Source organism: Cupressus sempervirens, chromosome 7 (genome assembly GCF_028749045.1).
Source record: "Cupressus sempervirens isolate cs-2001-9-10 chromosome 7, ASM2874904v1, whole genome shotgun sequence".
NCBI lineage: Eukaryota > Viridiplantae > Streptophyta > Pinopsida > Cupressales > Cupressaceae > Cupressus > Cupressus sempervirens.
Window position 1 is genome coordinate 464,858,020 of NC_143124.1, and position 18,757 is coordinate 464,876,776.

The following is an 18,757-nucleotide window of genomic DNA, read 5'->3' on the forward strand; positions in this document are numbered from 1 at the left end:
TCCTTCACATGTAGGGAAGCATCATAATTTGCTTCTTGAAAATAGGGCACTCAAAAGGGTGTAATTACAACCTTTGGTCTAGACAAGGGAAAACAAATTGAAACAAGGGAGTCTGATATAGAGATGAGTATTGTTGCCTGTAAGGAAGAAGATGGGGAATAAGATATTATCTTTGTGCCTAATAACTTGATGATGTGAGGAATGCCACTCATGCTTGTTGCATAATGATAGATATATATTCCCAAGAGGTAAAGGGTTTAGTGCCTAGGGACATTAGGGATGAGGCTTGTAAAGAATTCTTTGAAGATGGCAAATTTGTCAATTCCATCCATTTCAGTAAATTCCTATGGTAGAAGCATGCATGAGAATTCCATCAAATAAAGACAAAAAGAATGACATAAATTTTTGATGCCAAGGAAGAAGAGATTATGAGGGAAATTGAAGATGAGATGATGGAAATATTTGATGAAAATACCCCTGAGGAGTGTAGAAGGTTGGTCTAGGAGTCAAGGATGATACTTTTTCCAAATACGAACATATCTAATCCCATTTTTTTTTATTCAGCCATACAAAGTATGAAGACACATCACCTTGAGGCTAGGCTAATAGATAAGCTTGTGAAGGTAATATATTATAGTAAGGATTATGCAACATTGGCAACTTTTTTCTTTCTCCCTTCAAGCACACAAAGAGAAGTTATTAAAAGGGATAGTGGGATGAGGGCAAATGTTATTTTATAAAGGGTTGGAGATGCCATACTTATTGATGTTGTTGACGGGTTGAAACAGATTGCATCATATGTTGATGATGTTGCCAAGTAATCTAAGAAGAAATATGAATATATATATATGTGTGTGTGTGTGTGTGTGTGTGTGTGTGTGTGTGTGTGTGTGTGTGTGTGTGTGTGTGTGTGTGTGTGTGTGTGTGTGTGTGTGTGTGTGTGTGTGAAGTATACACACATTTTTCAATTATATGGAGAGAAAACTAATCTTTGCAAAACATTAAGGACCAAGGTAGAAGCATCACATCTCATCTATTAAGGACCCACAAGATAAACAACAAACATCGGAAAATTTGTTGAAAGGACAACATGTGATTAGAGAGAAGGAATAACAAGTCACGGGTGTTGAAAATATCAACATAAACCTTTTAAAAGAGCCAATTAAAAGCATATATCATTTTTTATTAGGCTTTTTATAGTAGATATTTGGTATCAAATTGTAAGATAGCATGTTTCATTTTACCATTCTAAATCCTGTTGCAATCCTTCATTAAAAAAGGATTACCAAGATTGGGATAAGGGGTCCAAGAATACATTTTGTAAATGATATTCCATATTTCGATCGGTCCATGTACTATGTTAATGGTTGATACAAGATTTTACTAAAATGACATGTTAATTAAAGAAAAAATATTGTCATATTTAGTGTTGGAAGACTTAACTGGGAAACTAAGATATTGACAGGTCGAGGGGAGGGTGAATCAGGATCTATAACACTCAAAACATCTTTAACAGTTTAGTGCATTCACCACATTTACCATCTCATATCTAATGCATACATAACATAGCTTATAAAATCAAAACCATTGTAACATATAGATCTAATCTATCAATCACATGCATGAAATATAATCACATAACACAAAGATTTGGTTACCTAGAAACTCTCCAAGGTGAAGGTAAAATTGGGGTGGGGATGACACCCATAAATCTTCACTACTACAATAATAAAGTCAACCTATTAGGGTTACAATATTGACCATATCTAATGATCTACCCTATTAAAGGTTGTTAAGACTATTAGGTCTTACCCTAAGAGAGGATTTTACACTTACAACAAAATAAGGACTTGGTTAAGATATTTACAAAGATTGGTTAAGACCACTCTATTAAGAGATTGTCCCTAACTCAATCTATTAAAACTAATTTAGTACTTGATCCTTAGTCTTCTCTAATAAGATTATTTTGGATCTCTTTCTTCAATCTAATCTAATCTCTGATCTGATATTTACTATCCTTCATTGCTTTGACAAGGTTGCTCACTCTATTCTATAATATCAGAACTTAACTCTTTTGCCTTCTTCCCAATATTCACACTTTCACACATGTTCTACTCTATAATCGAACAAATAGCTTGTTCACTCCTTTTCATCACCATAACATATGTCAAATAGGTTTAGATCTTCTCTATTTAAAGATTTCAAAAAGAGTTTTCTAGATGCTTCTTTATTTTTCCTTTCTATCTAATTGGTTAACCACAACACATAGGGATTTGTGATACACATTAGAAAATGCATAATAACCTATGTAATGACATATACAAGTACTAAATATCTTATCAATGTTGGCCTCAAATAATTTCCCTCAAATTTTATAGCATTCCTAATTTGAGTGTCAATTCTACGTTTCTCAACACTTATTGACTACATCGCTCAGCATTCATTGTATACATTGTTGATGCCTAATCTTTGTTATGCTCAATACCTTTTGTATAACTCAACATCAATATACTCGAACTGCTTGGTAAATATTATACTCAACTTATGCTGAAAATACTAGGTGACCAAAGACTTGCTCAACTCCTATAGAGCTTGGCATATACATGTTTATACACAAGTCTTTACATGACTTGACCTCTATAAAGTAGCTTAGTCACAATGATGACCTACTAACTCTGCCTGTTATATGACTAAGTGTTTAACACTAATAGACAACAATAGTTAGAGATATTGACAATTGGTTGATCGTATTTTGAGTTTTTTTATCTTAAGTTTTGATGTATTACATTCAAGGAATTAATACGAAGGCATTGAAAGGAATTTTCATTCCGAATTTTCTCTCCTTTTATGATATTTTATGACTTCCTATGTTTTATGAACAAAGAATATGAATCACAGTTTAAAATATTGTAAATTGTATGTCTTATTTTGCTTTGTTATTGATCTAAGGGATCAAGTGAATTATTAGTATGATTTGAAAACATACTTTATTTTCATGAAAGCATTACCCTAAGAAAAAAGTTCATAGTGATTAAATTATTTTCATTTGAAAAGTATATGGATAGATCATTTAGTCATGGTGTGTGATCAAGGTTGGAATGTCCCAATGGATGAAGCATTGGTTATAGTATAAATATCAAGAAATTATTGATTCATTTTATGGTCCTTAAAAATTAATTTTAATCATCTTTGTTTCATTCAAAGTTGTAGATCTAAAATGCTAAACCTCACTTTACTCATGGGTAGATAAACAATGTGACTAGCTCTTACAATTTGCATCAACTTGCATAAGTGTAGAAGATTATGGGATTATTATCTACTTTGTTAAGGATTATAGTAAAAGTGTTGTCATAAAGAGAAAGAATATAATCCCAAGTATACTTGCTTGAATCTTGTAGAGTTCATAAGTGTAGAAAGTTGAGTTACTTTGTCAGTTTGTCCTTATTCCTATTAGAATGTACTGATCAGGGAAATTAGATATTTCCTAGGTGCATTTTATAATTTATAAGGTAGCCTAAACTTTGTCCATTCATAATCTAATACATTAACAGAGATCTTATTGTTATTTTAATTATGTTCTTAAGCAGACATTTTGAGGAATTATGGAGAGAGGGCAATTTTAAAGAAAAAGAGACCATATTTTCACTAGAGATCAAACTTTGTCAAGGAGAATAAGAAGGTTGTGGAGGTACCCTAAACTAAGGGCTTCAAGATTCTTCCCTTAATTGCATCAATGAACACTAGTAAGTCTTCCATCAATTCTCTAATTTGTTGAACAAAAAAATAATGTGTGTTGGAAGGGAAACATTAAAAGGGTTTGTTGGTTTTATCTTTTGGTTTATAAAGTGTTAGATTTATCTATTGACATGGTCGTCAACATCTCCTTGGATATTTTTAACATGACTTAATTTCCTCTCATAGGTTAGGTTAAATTTGACATTTGTATCAGACATTAATTGTTAGATCTTTTGGTGCAATGACAAATGATTCCAATGATTGGCATCAAAGCCTTTGGTTATGGGATCAAGTATCCTTTTAGTAGGTGTTAAAGACTCAATCAATGCTAAGGGGGGTATTCTTGACTATATAGTCAACACCTTGTTGGATATTTGTGACATGACTTAACCACCTCCTATGGGTCTGGTTAAATATGTCATTTGTATTATACATTGATAGTTTGAGATTTTGGTGTAACAATAAATGATTACAACATCATCACCCTATTAATATTTTTTCTTAGTTTCTTTCTTTTGGTGTCATCCAAAATATTTAAATATTATTTTTAGGATCATTTATGTTATTGTATGTATATGTATTATGTAACTTGTTTTTCGTCCTCCATCAAAATTCACACAGTTTAAAAGTGACATGAGTTGCAGTAAAGGTCTTTAGACCTCCATTATTGATCGTGAGTCTCTTTGTCTATGATATCTTCATTAAGATAAGAGTTATTTATGTGGGATTCCTTATGATGGTAAGTTTGCCATTCTCTATCTTCCATTGAAAGATTTATACTTTGGCATTGTTTTCATATGATGACATGGCACCTATTTTATTATCTAGCATCAATGACATAACACCATTATGTTTCTTGTGGCATTGTGGAAATATCTCATTATAATCTCATTGTATAATGACTATTTTCGTGGTTAAGTTTGAAGCTTAATTTTTTCCTTTATGTGTCATTAGTTTTTGCATTATTGACATCAATTCAATGGTATCATTGTTACTAGGTCACCATGAATGTTGTCACTATTAGGATTAAACCACAGACATAAATAACAATTACATGCAAATATAACCAATAACAGAAAATAATAGATCACATAGAAAAGAACAAAAGACACCAAGGTTTAACGTGGTTCACCCAATCCCTAGGCTACACCCACCAAACAACAAGTCCGATATTAGTACAATCCATTGATTACAACCTAATTACAATCTATAATCCCTTACAGCTCAATACCATTGCAAGAACCTATTTCACATCATCACTATAAAACAACCCTAACCCTAAGCCCTTTTATACAATTATTAAATTGCTTTAGGGTTACTACATGTTGGCCATAAATTAGCCATTACTTTAGTGGCAAATCTACAAATGGCGAATCTATGAATAGTACCAAAAAAAAATCGAGACGATTCCCCGAGCCCCAAAGAATTTATGAAGTATGTACAGTACTTTCCTGATCAGTCACCACATACTAACAGTCTCCCACTTGGAGACTAATCCTATAGTGATTTCGCTACTCCATGAGGCTCCCACTAGATCAAACCACCCTGGACTCTGCTATTCTTTTATTCATGTTCAGTCTAGAAGACCAACCAAAGCTGAAGAGGAGTTCAACTTCTCCCTTGTTACTACCTTTGTCAACATATCTGTTGGATTGTCATTTGTATGTATCTTCTCCAACTTTAACTATCCATCCTCCAAAACTGACTAAATGAAATGGTACTGCAATTTTATGTGTTTGGTCTTTGAATGCAGAGCTGAATTCTTTGCAAGATGAATGGCACTCTAACTATCTGTGAAAAAATAATTATCCTTTTGAAGATGCCCCAATTATTCCAAGAAGAACTGAAGCCATATCATCTCCTTGGCTACCTCTATAGTAGCTACATACTTTGCCTTTGTAGTGGATAAAGCATTAACCTTTTGTAACCTAGAAACCTAGCTCACGACTACCCCACCAATAGTAAAGACATAACTTGTAGTACTCTGCATGGTATCAATATCCCTTGCCAAATCTGAATCAACATAGCCATGTAAATCAGTAGTAGAGCCCCCAAAGTGTAAACACTTATTGGATGTTCCTCTCAAATATCTGAGAATCCATTTGACTACATTCCAATGCTCAATTCCTGGATGACTTGTATACCTGCTAACAACTCCCACTGCATGTGCAATATCTGGCCTAGTACATACCATAGCATACATCAAGCTTCCTATAGCTGAAGCATAGGGTACCTTGGACATCTTATCCTCCTCTTCTTGTGTCTTAGGACACATCTCCTTAGTCAACTTCAAATGACCAGCTAAAGGTGTGCTAACAACTTTAGCATTTTCCATAGAGAAACTTTGCAACACCTTCTCAACATAATCAGCCTGAGATAGCATCAATGTTCTGTTCTTCCTATCTCTACAAATCTTCATACCAAGGATTTTTTTTTTCTGCCCCCAAATCCTTCATAGAAAATGCATGTGCTAATTAGTGTTTCGGCCCCTTAATGTGATCCATGTTAAACCCAGCTACAAGCATATCATCAACATATAAACATAAAATAATGTAGCTATCATCATCCAACCTCTTAAAGTAGACACAATGATCTGAATGACACCTATTATAACCATGCTCATGCATAAAACTGTCAAATTTCAGATACCATTGCCAAGGTGCTTGCTTCAAGCCATATAAACTTTTCTTCAATTTGCACACTAAGTTCTCCTTACCTTTGACCACAAATCCCTATGGTTGAGCCATATATATCTCTTCATCCAAATCAACATGAAGGAAGGTTGTTTTAACATCAAGCTTCTCTAAATGCAAATCTTCAGTAGCCACAAGACTTAAAATAGTACGGATAGAAGTCATCTTAACAACAAGAGAAAATATCTCATCAAAATGAATTCTTTTTTTCTGTGCAAATCCTTTTACAACTAACCTGGCTTTAAATCTTTTCTTACCTCCTTCCTCTTCTTTTAACCTATAAACCCACTTATTCTGTAAAGCCTTTTTACCTGCAGACAACTTGCACAAATCCCATGTCTTATTCTTCAGCAAAGAGTCCATTTCATCTTTCATTGCAGACTCCCACTGAATCTTAGTATCCACCTACACAGCTTCATCATAACTTTCAGGTTCACCAGCATCAGTAAGTAAAATAGAATACAAAGAGGAAGAAAATCTTTGTGGAAGTCTAATTTGCCTTGTTGATCATCTAACATTTACCAGTGTGTGTGTTATTTGTTATTGCGGTTGTTGCACATCATGAGGAATGGCTAGAACATTAGCTTTTGGATTATCATCCAGCACTACAAAATCATCTTCTTTCTTCTCATGTTTCTGCAATAGATCTTTGTACAACATATTCTCATTGAATATGACATCCTTGCTTCTTACAATTTTTTGATTTTCAAAATCCCAAAGCCTATAACCAAATTCATTAATTCCATATCTAACAAATACACATTTCTTTGACTTTTCTTCCAACTTGGTTCTATTTTCAAAATCTGTGAGAGAAAATGCTTCACAACTGAAGGTTTTGAGAAAAGATTGCCTCACCTTCTTACCAGTTCATGCTTCCTCTGGAATACCACAACCCAAAGGAATAGAGGGACCTCTATTAATCAAATATACAGTAGTATTGACAGCCTCCACCCACACGTGTAAGGGCAACCCAACATGCAACCTCATGCTCCTTGCGCGCTCCATTATAGTCATATTCATACATTCAGCCACTCCATTTTCCTATGGAGTCCTTGGAATAGTTTTTTGTCTACGAATACCATTAGTGGAGCAATAATCTTCAAATTCATGACTGCAATACTCACCACCATTATCAAATCTGAGACATTTTAATTTCTTACCAGTCTCATTTTCAACCAAGCATTTCCATTTCTTAAAAGTTTGAAATACATCAGATTTCTGTCTAAGGAAATAAACCCATACTTTTCTAGTTGTGTCATCAATAAATGTAACATAATAATGAGAGCCACCAAGGGAAGATACCTAATTTGGTCCCCATACATCGATATGCACAAGCTCTAATTTCTCCTTTTTGTTTTTCTTCCCAGTCTTCACAAAACTCACTCTCTTTTGTTTTCCATACACACAACTTTCACAGAAATCCATATTAACACATTTTAGATCTGGTAAAAGTTTCTTTGAATGAAGTACTTTCATACCTTTCTCACTCATGTGCCCAAGTCTATTGTGCCATAGGACTGTATTAGAATCTACAATAGCTACTTGTTCTCCCTGCTCAACTGCAGCAATTATTCCTAAACATTAATTTTTCTTTGAAACAATTAAAGTAGAAGGAACAATATGACTTGTACAAAGATATAAGGTGCCTACTTTCACACCTTTTTCTACTATAAGGGAACCTTTTGAAACTTTCCAATTTTTATCATTAAAAGTAACTACACAATCCTCATCACCGAGTTGCCCTTCTGAAATTAAATTCCTACTCAGCCTTGGAACATGTCTTACCTCATGTAGTAGTCAATGATTCCCATTCTACAACTTAATCTTAATTTTTCCCTTTCCAATAATCTAATAGAGTTCATTATCCCCCAAATAAACAAGACGAAAATTCCCTTGGACATAATCAATGAAATAACCTCTATGAGGTTTAGCATGAAAAGAAGCACCAGAATCTAAAACCCATGAATCATCAACACTTTCTAAAGACATAAGAAAATCATCCTCTTCAGATTTGTTACTTACCACATTTTCTTCCTTGTCTCCATATGATTTATCTCCTTCATTTTTCTTTCAATTCCAGCAATCTTTCTTTTTATGCCCTAGTTTTTCACAGTACTAGCAGTCATTTGGTCCTCTTGATTGAGGCCTCCTCCCCTTTGACTTTCTTCTTGATTTCATATGATTTCCAGAGTTACTTCCTCTCTTAGTCGTTCTACCCCTACTTTGTGCATTCAAAGCACTTCCTGATGTAGATCCACCTAAGGTTTTCCTACGAGTTTCCTCGCTCAAAACAATGCCGATCACATCCTCACATTTTAGGGTACTAGATCCAGGAACAAAATTACTCACATCCATTACCAAGCCATTCCAGCTTTCAGGCAAAGAACACAAAATCAAGAGAGCCCTAATTTCTTCATCAAAATTGATACCCACACAAGATAACTAACTAGTAATAGTATTAAACTCATTTAAATGATCTGCAATAGATCCACCTTCTGCCATTTTCATATTAAATAAATGTTTCATGAGAAATACCTTGTTTGAAGCGAAGGGCTTTTCATACAGTTTCGCTAGGGTTTTCATCAACTCTTTTGTTGTCTTCGCTTTTGTAATATTAAATGCCATCAATGGTGCTAGGCATAATCAAATGCTTCCAAGTGCCTTTCTGTCCAAAAGATCCCATTCATCATTTGACATAGATCCTTGATTCTTGGATTTGCCTTCCAACGGCTTCCATAAATCCTTCTGATAAAGATAGTCTTCCATTTGCATCTTCCATAACTAGAAGTTCTGCTTGTTAAACGTGTCGACCCTCAGCTTACCCTCATCTGCCATCACTCCCACTCAACTATGAGACTCCCACTCAACCATGAGACTTTCCTGCAGAGGATAACTGAAAACAACCTCACTCTGATACCACTTGTTAGGATTAAGCCACGGACAGAAATAACAATTACATGCAAATATAACCAATAACAAAAAATAATAGATCAAACAAAAAATAACACAAGACACCAAGATTTAATGTGGTTCACCCAATCCCTGGGCTACGTCCACCAAACAGCAAGTCTGATATTATTACAATCCAGTGATTACAACCTGATTACAATCCATAATCCCTTACAGCTCAATACCACTGCAAGAACCTATTTTGCATCATCATTATAAAACAACCCTAACCCTAAGCCCTTTTATACAAGTATTAAACTACTTTAGGGTTACTACATGTCGGCCATAAATTAGCCATTACTTTAGTGGCAAATCTACGAATGGCGAATCTACGAATAGTACCCCAAAAAAAAATTAGGGGTGATGCCTCGAGCCCCAAAGAATTTATGAAGTATGTACAACACTTTCTTGATCAATCACCACATACTAATAGTCACTATCAATTTATTTTCCATGTCTTCTTTCATGTGCTCTAGCCACTTTCTTGATACCATGCATTCAAACTTTATGTCACTAGCAAATTAATATCGTTATTGGTGACTTGTCTTTTTTGTCCTCAATCATCACACTTGAAAGTTTTCATATAAAAGAAAATGATGCTCTTTATGGAGGCAACTATTCATTTCATGGTTGTCATGTATATCTTGTTGTTAAAGTTTTACAGTCAAGTGGGATAAAACATATTGCACACACACACATATATTTATATCTAGTACATACTTATATGTACACACACACACACACATATATATATATACATATACATTTATATATAGTACATACATAAATGAATTATATATACATATATTTTAATATTATGATTATTCAATTCGAATTATGTACATATACTTATCATTGAATATCCTAGATATAAATTGTATTTGAATTGCACAATACAGTAATTGATTTGACTGGCTATTTTAAACAAATAATTGTTGATCAAATTGCATGGTTGACGATCTAACTAATCATGTTTGTTTAAAGACATTAACATTAGAGAAGTGACATGGGAGACCCAATGGGGCATGCCTCCATGTCAGAGTCACCCCATCGGTTGGAGACTCCTTGTCACCCTTTATAAAAGGAATAATGCTTTTGTTCAAAATCATCAAAAAGAACACATATTTCCCAAAGTTTTCAATAGTGAGTAATCATAGAGATTAAAAAAACCACTCTTGACATTGTTCATTATTAAATACTCTACTTAAACCATTAAAAAAGTGCAAATGAATAATATTTAATAAGCACGGTTATACAACTATATTTAAAGGAACATAAAAGAAGAGATTTGTTTGTTTGAAACATTAGATAAATCCGATATACATTCATATGGTATTAGAGCCTAGTTTGAGAAATGATCCTGATCAGATTTATCAAATCAATACACCAAAATATTCTTAGATCCTATATTTACCAAAATGGTGAATGGAATAAGACTCAAGGATAGACTTGAAGGTGACTCAAATTTTGCAGAATGTACATTGAGAATCATGTTAGTCCTAAAGGAGAAAATCTAAAATAGTTAATGGAAAAATCTTCTCAACCAAAAGAGAATGATGATTTGAGTAAATGGAAAATATATTAAACTAAAGCCATGAAGTTACTAGTGGATAAAGTTGAGGATCACCTACTACAAAACTAGACTCAACATATGACATGTTCAAAGAACTTGAAGAGATGTTTGAGATAAATAACACCAACAGAATTCTCACTCTAAAAGACCAACTCTCCAACATAAAGATGAACAAAGGAGAGCCCATCTCCTCATATTTTATGAGAATAATAGAGCTTAGAAACTAAATCTCAACAATTGGTCACATTTATGATGGAAAAGAACTAACCATGATAGCTCTAAAATGACTTCCAACATCATGGGAAACTTTTAGACAAGGAATATGTTCTTGGTCCAAGCTTCCTAAACTTGATCGACTTAAACTTGTTTGCATACAAGAAGAGTGCCAGGTATGTGTAGGATCATGGTGTGCCAAAAAGTGGCGATGTGAAAAAAGAAGAAGTTTGAAGACGTCTAAAAGCGCTTCAAAATCTGTTTTGACTTCTTTTCACCTATCCAGGTACCAAACCTGGAAAGTAAGGCCCAAGCCTTATCGGATATCCGATTTGAGATCGGATATCCGATCTCATATCTAATATCCGATACTGGCAGCACAAACACATTGGAGGGAAAAAGAAATTTTGGAGGGAAAAATGAATTTGTGAGTTATATGACTAATTTGAGTTATGAAATATGTAAAGATATAATATATAATCTATAAATATATAATATGACTAATTAATGAGTTTTGACTAATCTATAAATATATAATATATATTAATATATATATATATATATGAAATTATATTATATTATATTATATTATAATTATTTAATATAATAACGTAACTATTAATATAATAATATATTATGTTATTATTATTATTATTATCTATAAATATAATATATATTATTATTTTTACTATATTTCTATTAAATATAATAACGTAATATATATTATATATATGTTATTGATATATATTATTATTATTATTATTATCATCATCATCTATAAATTATAATCTATAATATATTATTATTATTATGACCTATGTTATTAATATATAATAATATATAATGTTATTATTATTATAATCTATAAATATAATATATAAATATATGATTATTATACTATATTATTATTATTTTTACTATATTATTTCTATTAGAATTGTTTATATGGGTCGAACAGGGTCATAGGTCATTCGACACATTCCATGACGACATATGTCCATAGGGGTCCTAAGACCCCTAAGGACATATTAGAATAATTTATATTGGTCGAAGGGGGTCACAGGATGATCTATGACCCCTTTCGACACATTCCATGATGACATATGTCTCTAGGGGTCCTACGACCCCTAGGAACATATTATAATTGTTTATATGGATCAAAGGGGGTCATAGGATGACCTATGACCCCTTTTGACACATTCTATGATGACAAATGTCTATAAAAGTCTTAGGACACCTAGGGACATATTAGAATTGTTTATATGGGTCGAAGGGGGTCATAGGACGACCTATGACCCCTTTCAACACATTCCATAATGGCATATGTCTCTAGGGGTCCTAAGACCGCTAGGGATACATTAGAATCATCTATATGGGTCGAAGGGGGTCACAGAATGACCTATGACCCCTTTCGACACATTCTATGACAACATATGTCCCTAGGGGTCCTAGGACCCCTAAGGACATATTAGAATTGTTTATATGGGTCAAAGGGAGTCATAGGATGACCTATGACCCCTTTCGAAACATTTCATGATGACATATGTCCCTAGGGGTCCTAGGACCCCTAGGGACATATTAGAATCGTTTATATGGGTCGAAGGGGATCATAAGATGACGTATGACCTCTTTCGACACATTCCATGATGACATATGTCCCTAGGGGTCCTAGGACCCCTAGGGACATATTAGAATCGTTCATATGGGTCAAAGGGGGTCATAGGTCAACCTATGACCCCCTTCGACCCATTATATGATGACATATGTCCCTAGCGGTCCTAGGACCCTTAAGGACATATTAGAATCATACTTATGGGTCAAAGGGGATCATAGGTCACCCATTACATGATGACATATGTCCCTAAGGGTCCTAAGGCCCCTAAGGACATATTAGAATGCTTCATATGGGTCGAAGGGGGTCATAGGTTGACCTATGACCCCCTTCGACCCATTAAATGACAACATATGTCCCTAGGGGTCCTAGGACCCCTAGGGACATATTAGAATCATTCTTATGGGTCAAAGGGGGTCATAGGTTGACTATGACCCCCTTCGACCCATTAAATGATGACATATGTCCCTAGGGTTCCTAGGACCCCTAGGGACATATTAGAATGCTTCATATGGGTCGAAGGGGGTCATAGGTTGACCTATGATCTCCTTCGACCCATTACATGATGACATATGTCCCTAGGGGTCCTATGACCCGTAGGAACATATTAGAATCATTCTTATGGGTCCAAGGGGGTCATAGGTTGACCTATGACCACCTTCAACCCATTACATGACAACATATGTCTCTAGGGGTCCTATGACCCCTAGGGACATATTAGAATCTTTCTTATGGTTCAAAGGTGGTCATAGGTTGACCTATGACCCCCTTCGACCCATTACATGATGACATATGTCTCTAAGGGTCCTAGGACCTCTAAGGACATATTAGAATTGTCTTATGGGTCGAAGGGGGTCATAGGTTGACCTATGACCCCCTTCGACCCATTACATGATGACATATGTCCCTAGGAGTCCTAGGACCCCTAGGGACATATTAGAATCATTCTTGTGGGTCAAAGGGGGTCATAGGTTGACTATGACCCCCTTCGACCCATTAAATGATGACATATGTCCCTAGGGTTCCTAGGAGCCCTAAGGACATATTAGAATGCTTCATATGGGTCAAAGGGGGTCATAGGTTGACCTATGATCCCTTTTAACCCATTAAATGATGACATATGTCCCTAGGGGTCCTAGGATCCCTAGGGACATATTAGAATCGTTCTTATTGGTCAAAGGGGGTCATAGGTTGACCTATGACCCCTTTCGACCCATTACATGATGACATATGTCCCTAGCGGTCCTAGGACCCCTAGGGACATATTAGAATCATTCATATGGGTCAAAGGGGGTCATAGGTGACCTATGACCCCCTTCAACCCATTACATGACAACATATGTCCTTAGGGGTCCTAAGGCCCCTAGGGACATATTAGAATGCTTCATATGGGTCGAAGGGGGTCATAAGTTGACCTATGACATCCTTTGACCCATTAAATGACGACATATGTCCCTAGGGGTCCTAGGACTCCTAGGAACATATTAGAATCATTCTTATGGGTCAAACGAGGTCATAGGTTGACATATGACCTCCTTCAACCCATTAAATGATGACATATGTCCCTAGGGGTCCTAGGACCCCTAGAGACATATTAGAATGCTTCATATGGGTTGAAGGGGGTCATAGGTTCACCTATGATCCCCTTCGACCCGTTATAGGATGACATATGTTCCTAGGGGTCCTAGGACCCCTAAGGACATATTAGAATTGTTTTTATGGGTCCAAGGGGGTCATAGGTCAACCTATGACCCCCTTGGACCTATTACATAATGACATATGTCCCTAGGGGTCCTAAGACCCTTAGGGACATATTAGAATCGTTCTTATGGTCAAAGGGGGTCATAGGTCAACTTAGGTCAACCTATGACTCCCTTCGACCCATAAGAACGATTCTAATATGTCCCTAGGGACATATGTCCTCATGTAATGGGTCGAAGGGGGTCATAGGTCACACTATGACCCCGTTTGAATTGTTCTTATGGGTCAAACGGGGTCATAGTGCGACCTATGACCCCCTTTGACCCATTACATGATGACATATGTCCTTAGGGGTCCTAGGACCCCTAGAGATATATTAGAATCATTCTTATGGGTCCAAGGGGGTCATAGGTTGACCTATGACCCCCTTCGACCCATTACATGACGACATATGTCCCTAGTGGTCCTAGGAACCCTAGGGACATATTAGAATCATTCTTATGGGTCAAAGGGGGTCATAGGTCACCTCAACCCATTACATGATGACATATGTCCCTAGGGGTCCTAATGCCCCTAGGGACATATTAGAATGCTTCATATGGGTCGAAATGGGTCATAGGTTGACCTATGACCCCTTTCAACCCATTAAATGATGACATATGTCCCTAGAGGTCCTAGGACCCCTAGGGACATATTAGAATCGTTCTTATGGGTCAAAGGGGGTCATAGGTTGACCTATGCCCCCCCTTCAAGCCATTATATGATGACATAGGTACTTACGGGTCCTAGGACCCCTAGGGACACATTAGAATCGTTCTTATGGATACAAGGGGGTCATAGGTTGACCTATAACCCCCTTCGACCCATTAGATGACGACATATGTCCCTAGTGGTCCTAGGACCCCTAGGGACATATTAGAATCATTCTTATGGGTCAAAGGGGGTCATAGGGTGACCTATGACCCCCTTCAACCCATTATATGACAACATATGTCCCTAGGGGTCCTAAGGCCCCTAGGGACATATTAGAATGCTTCATATGGGTCAAAGGGGGTCATAGGTTGACCTATGACCCCCTTCGACCCATTAAATGATGACATTCCCCTAGGGACATGTTAGAATCGTTCTTATGGGTCAAAGGGGGTCATAGGTTGACCTATGACCCCCCTTGACCCATTACATGATGACATATGTCCCTAGGGGTCCTAGGACCCCTAGGGACATATTAGAATCGTTCTTATGGGTCCAAGGGGGTCATAGGTCAACCTATGACCCCCTTCGACCCATTAAATGATGACATATGTCCCTAGAGGTCCTAGGACCCCTAGGGACATATTAGAATCATTCTTATGGGTCAAAGGGGGTCATAAGGTGACCTATGACCCCCTTTGACCCATTACATGACAACATATGTCCCTAGGGGTCCTAGGACCCCTAGGGACATATTAGAATCTTTCATATGTGTCAAAGGGGGTCATAGGTGGACCTATGACCCCCTTCGACCCATTAAATGATGACATATGTCCCTAGGGGTCCTAGGACCCATAGAGACATATTAGAATCGTTCTTATGGGTCAAAGGGGGTCATAGGTGGACCTATGACCCCCTTCGATCCATTAAATGACGACATTTGTCCCTAGGGGTTGTTGGACCCCTAGGGACATATTAGAATCGTTCATATGGGTCAAAAGGGGTCATAGGTTGACCTATGACCCCTTTGACCCATTAAATGATGACATATGTCCCTAGGGGTCCTAAGACCCCTAGGGACATATTAGAATCGTTCTTATGGGTCCAAGGGGGTCATAGGTTGACCTATGACCCCCTTCGACCCATTAAATGATGACATATGTCCCTAGGGGTCCTAGGACCACTAGGGACATATTAGATTGCTTCAGATGGACCCAAGGGGATCGTAGGTTGACCTATGATTTCCTTTGACCCATTAAATGACGACATATGTCCCTAGGGGTCTTAGGACCCCTAGGGACATATTAGAATCGTTCTTATGGGTCCAAGGGGGTCATAGGTTGACCTATGACCTCCTTCGAGCCATTACATGATGACATATGTCCCTAGGGGTCCTAGGACCCCTAGGGACATATTAGAATCGTTCTTATGGGTCAAAGAGGGTCATACGGTGATCTATGACCCCCTTCGACCCATTACATGTCAATATTATATTTAATAATTATATTATATTGTATATTTTAATATAATAATAATATATTATTAGATTATATAACAATAATAATCATATATGTTACTAGATAATAGATTTAATAATAATAACAATATATATTTTTATATAGAATAATTTTGTCATATAATACTATTATATATATTTAATAATAATAATATATATCATATATATCACTATATTATATTTAAAACTATGTTATATTTAATAATAATAATTATATATATTAGTATAATGTAATAATAATTATAATATTAATGTTCACACATTCACAAAATATATAATTTCTTCTAAAATTGTCTAAAGTTATTGTTTTATGTTTATTTCCCTTTAAATTTGTCTCCTTCCATATTTAAAATTAAAAAAAACTTTCGTTTTGAAATTTCCCTCCAAAAATGGATGGGAATTCACCGAGCCATATCAGATATCCGATTAGGCCTAGTATTTAACAAGCCTGTCCGGTCAACTCAAAAAATGTGTTTGAGGAGGGTTTTAGTAACACTCAAACTTCGGGTAGCCATCTGACAATGTTATTTTGATCGAAATTGAATGAAACAGAAAGGGTTTTTTAATATCGCTCTCGAGATTCCATCGATATTATTGCTATCAAATTCTGAGTTTGATAAGTATTTATTAATTAATTATCAATGAAGATTATTGTAAAGTGTTTACTGACATATTGATTGTAAAATAGCTATAACTTTCAAATGGTATAACATTTTTTAAATCTAAAAGTTGCGTCACATTCTATGCTTCACCTAGTATAAGAAAAAAATCAATTAATTAAATTTGGTAAAATTTTCTATTAGTTAAGGTGGTCAGACACGGGAGTTTTTTTTTTCCAAAAATGTTCTTGTAGAAAATTCATATTTATTTATTTATTTGGAATAAAAATACCAAAAAATATGCGTCACATCCGAGCATGAGTCTACTTTTTATATATATAATTATATTAAAAAAATATTATCATTTGATTTTGATTAAGGTGGTCAAACATACACCTACTTTTTATTTTCACCCTGAAATTTTCATAGTACTGCATTAAAAACCAAACTTTTGACCAATCAATTATTATTTTCTCCTGATAACGCCTCATAGTTTAGAAACTACATTCAATTTCCTATAGATTATTTTCTTACAACTTTTTTATATAAAGTCCATAACCACTTTAAAATTATGTGTCAAGTTGACATAACCCTGATTTGCTAATTTTTCACTGCCACTTAAGGCCATAGTTTGGTACACCATGATCTTGCACATACCCGGCATGTTAATATATCGATGAATTGGTGTTACTTCTATTATATATGGTATTAAGATTCTCACAACTCAAGTTGATAAAAGAAAGAAGGAACCAAAATTCAAAGGAAAAAGAAAGCATAAAGACTACTCTAAAATGCAATTCTTTAAATGTGACAACTATGGCCACTCTATAGAAAAATGTTTCGATATATTAAAACATAAGCTTTGTTTGCTAAAGTCAACAAGTCTAATAAAAATTTAGAGAAATGTTTTTTCTATTTTTCTTTATCCAATAAACTCTTAAATAAATCAAATATTTGGGTGATCGACAATGGAGCATCTTGACACATTACTAGATTTGAAAATAATAGTTAGATTTTATCAAAGAACACTGTGATGATGAAGTAACTATTAGAGACAATACTAGTTGTCTAGTAAAAGGAATTGGCAAATGTTTTATTAATCTTAAATCAAAAATCTCACTTGAACTTACTAAAGTACTATACATACCTAGTATAAAGATAATTTTGGTCTCAATATCGACACTTGAAGATGAAGGATAAAGGGTCAATTTATGGAAGGAAAAGTCTTAGCCTAACCTAAGAACTCAAACATAAAAAATGCTCATACAATTGGAACAAGACATGGATCTCTATACAAGCTAGACACATGTTCTCCTATAGCACTAATATATGAATCTACCAAAGAAAATGAAATCTGGGATAGGAGATTAGGGAATTTCTATTTTTGAGGATCTTCAGATGACACAGTGCAAGGTAGGAGAATCCCCAAAGGAGATGTCCTAGCCCCCAAGAAATAACCACACAATAGAAACACAA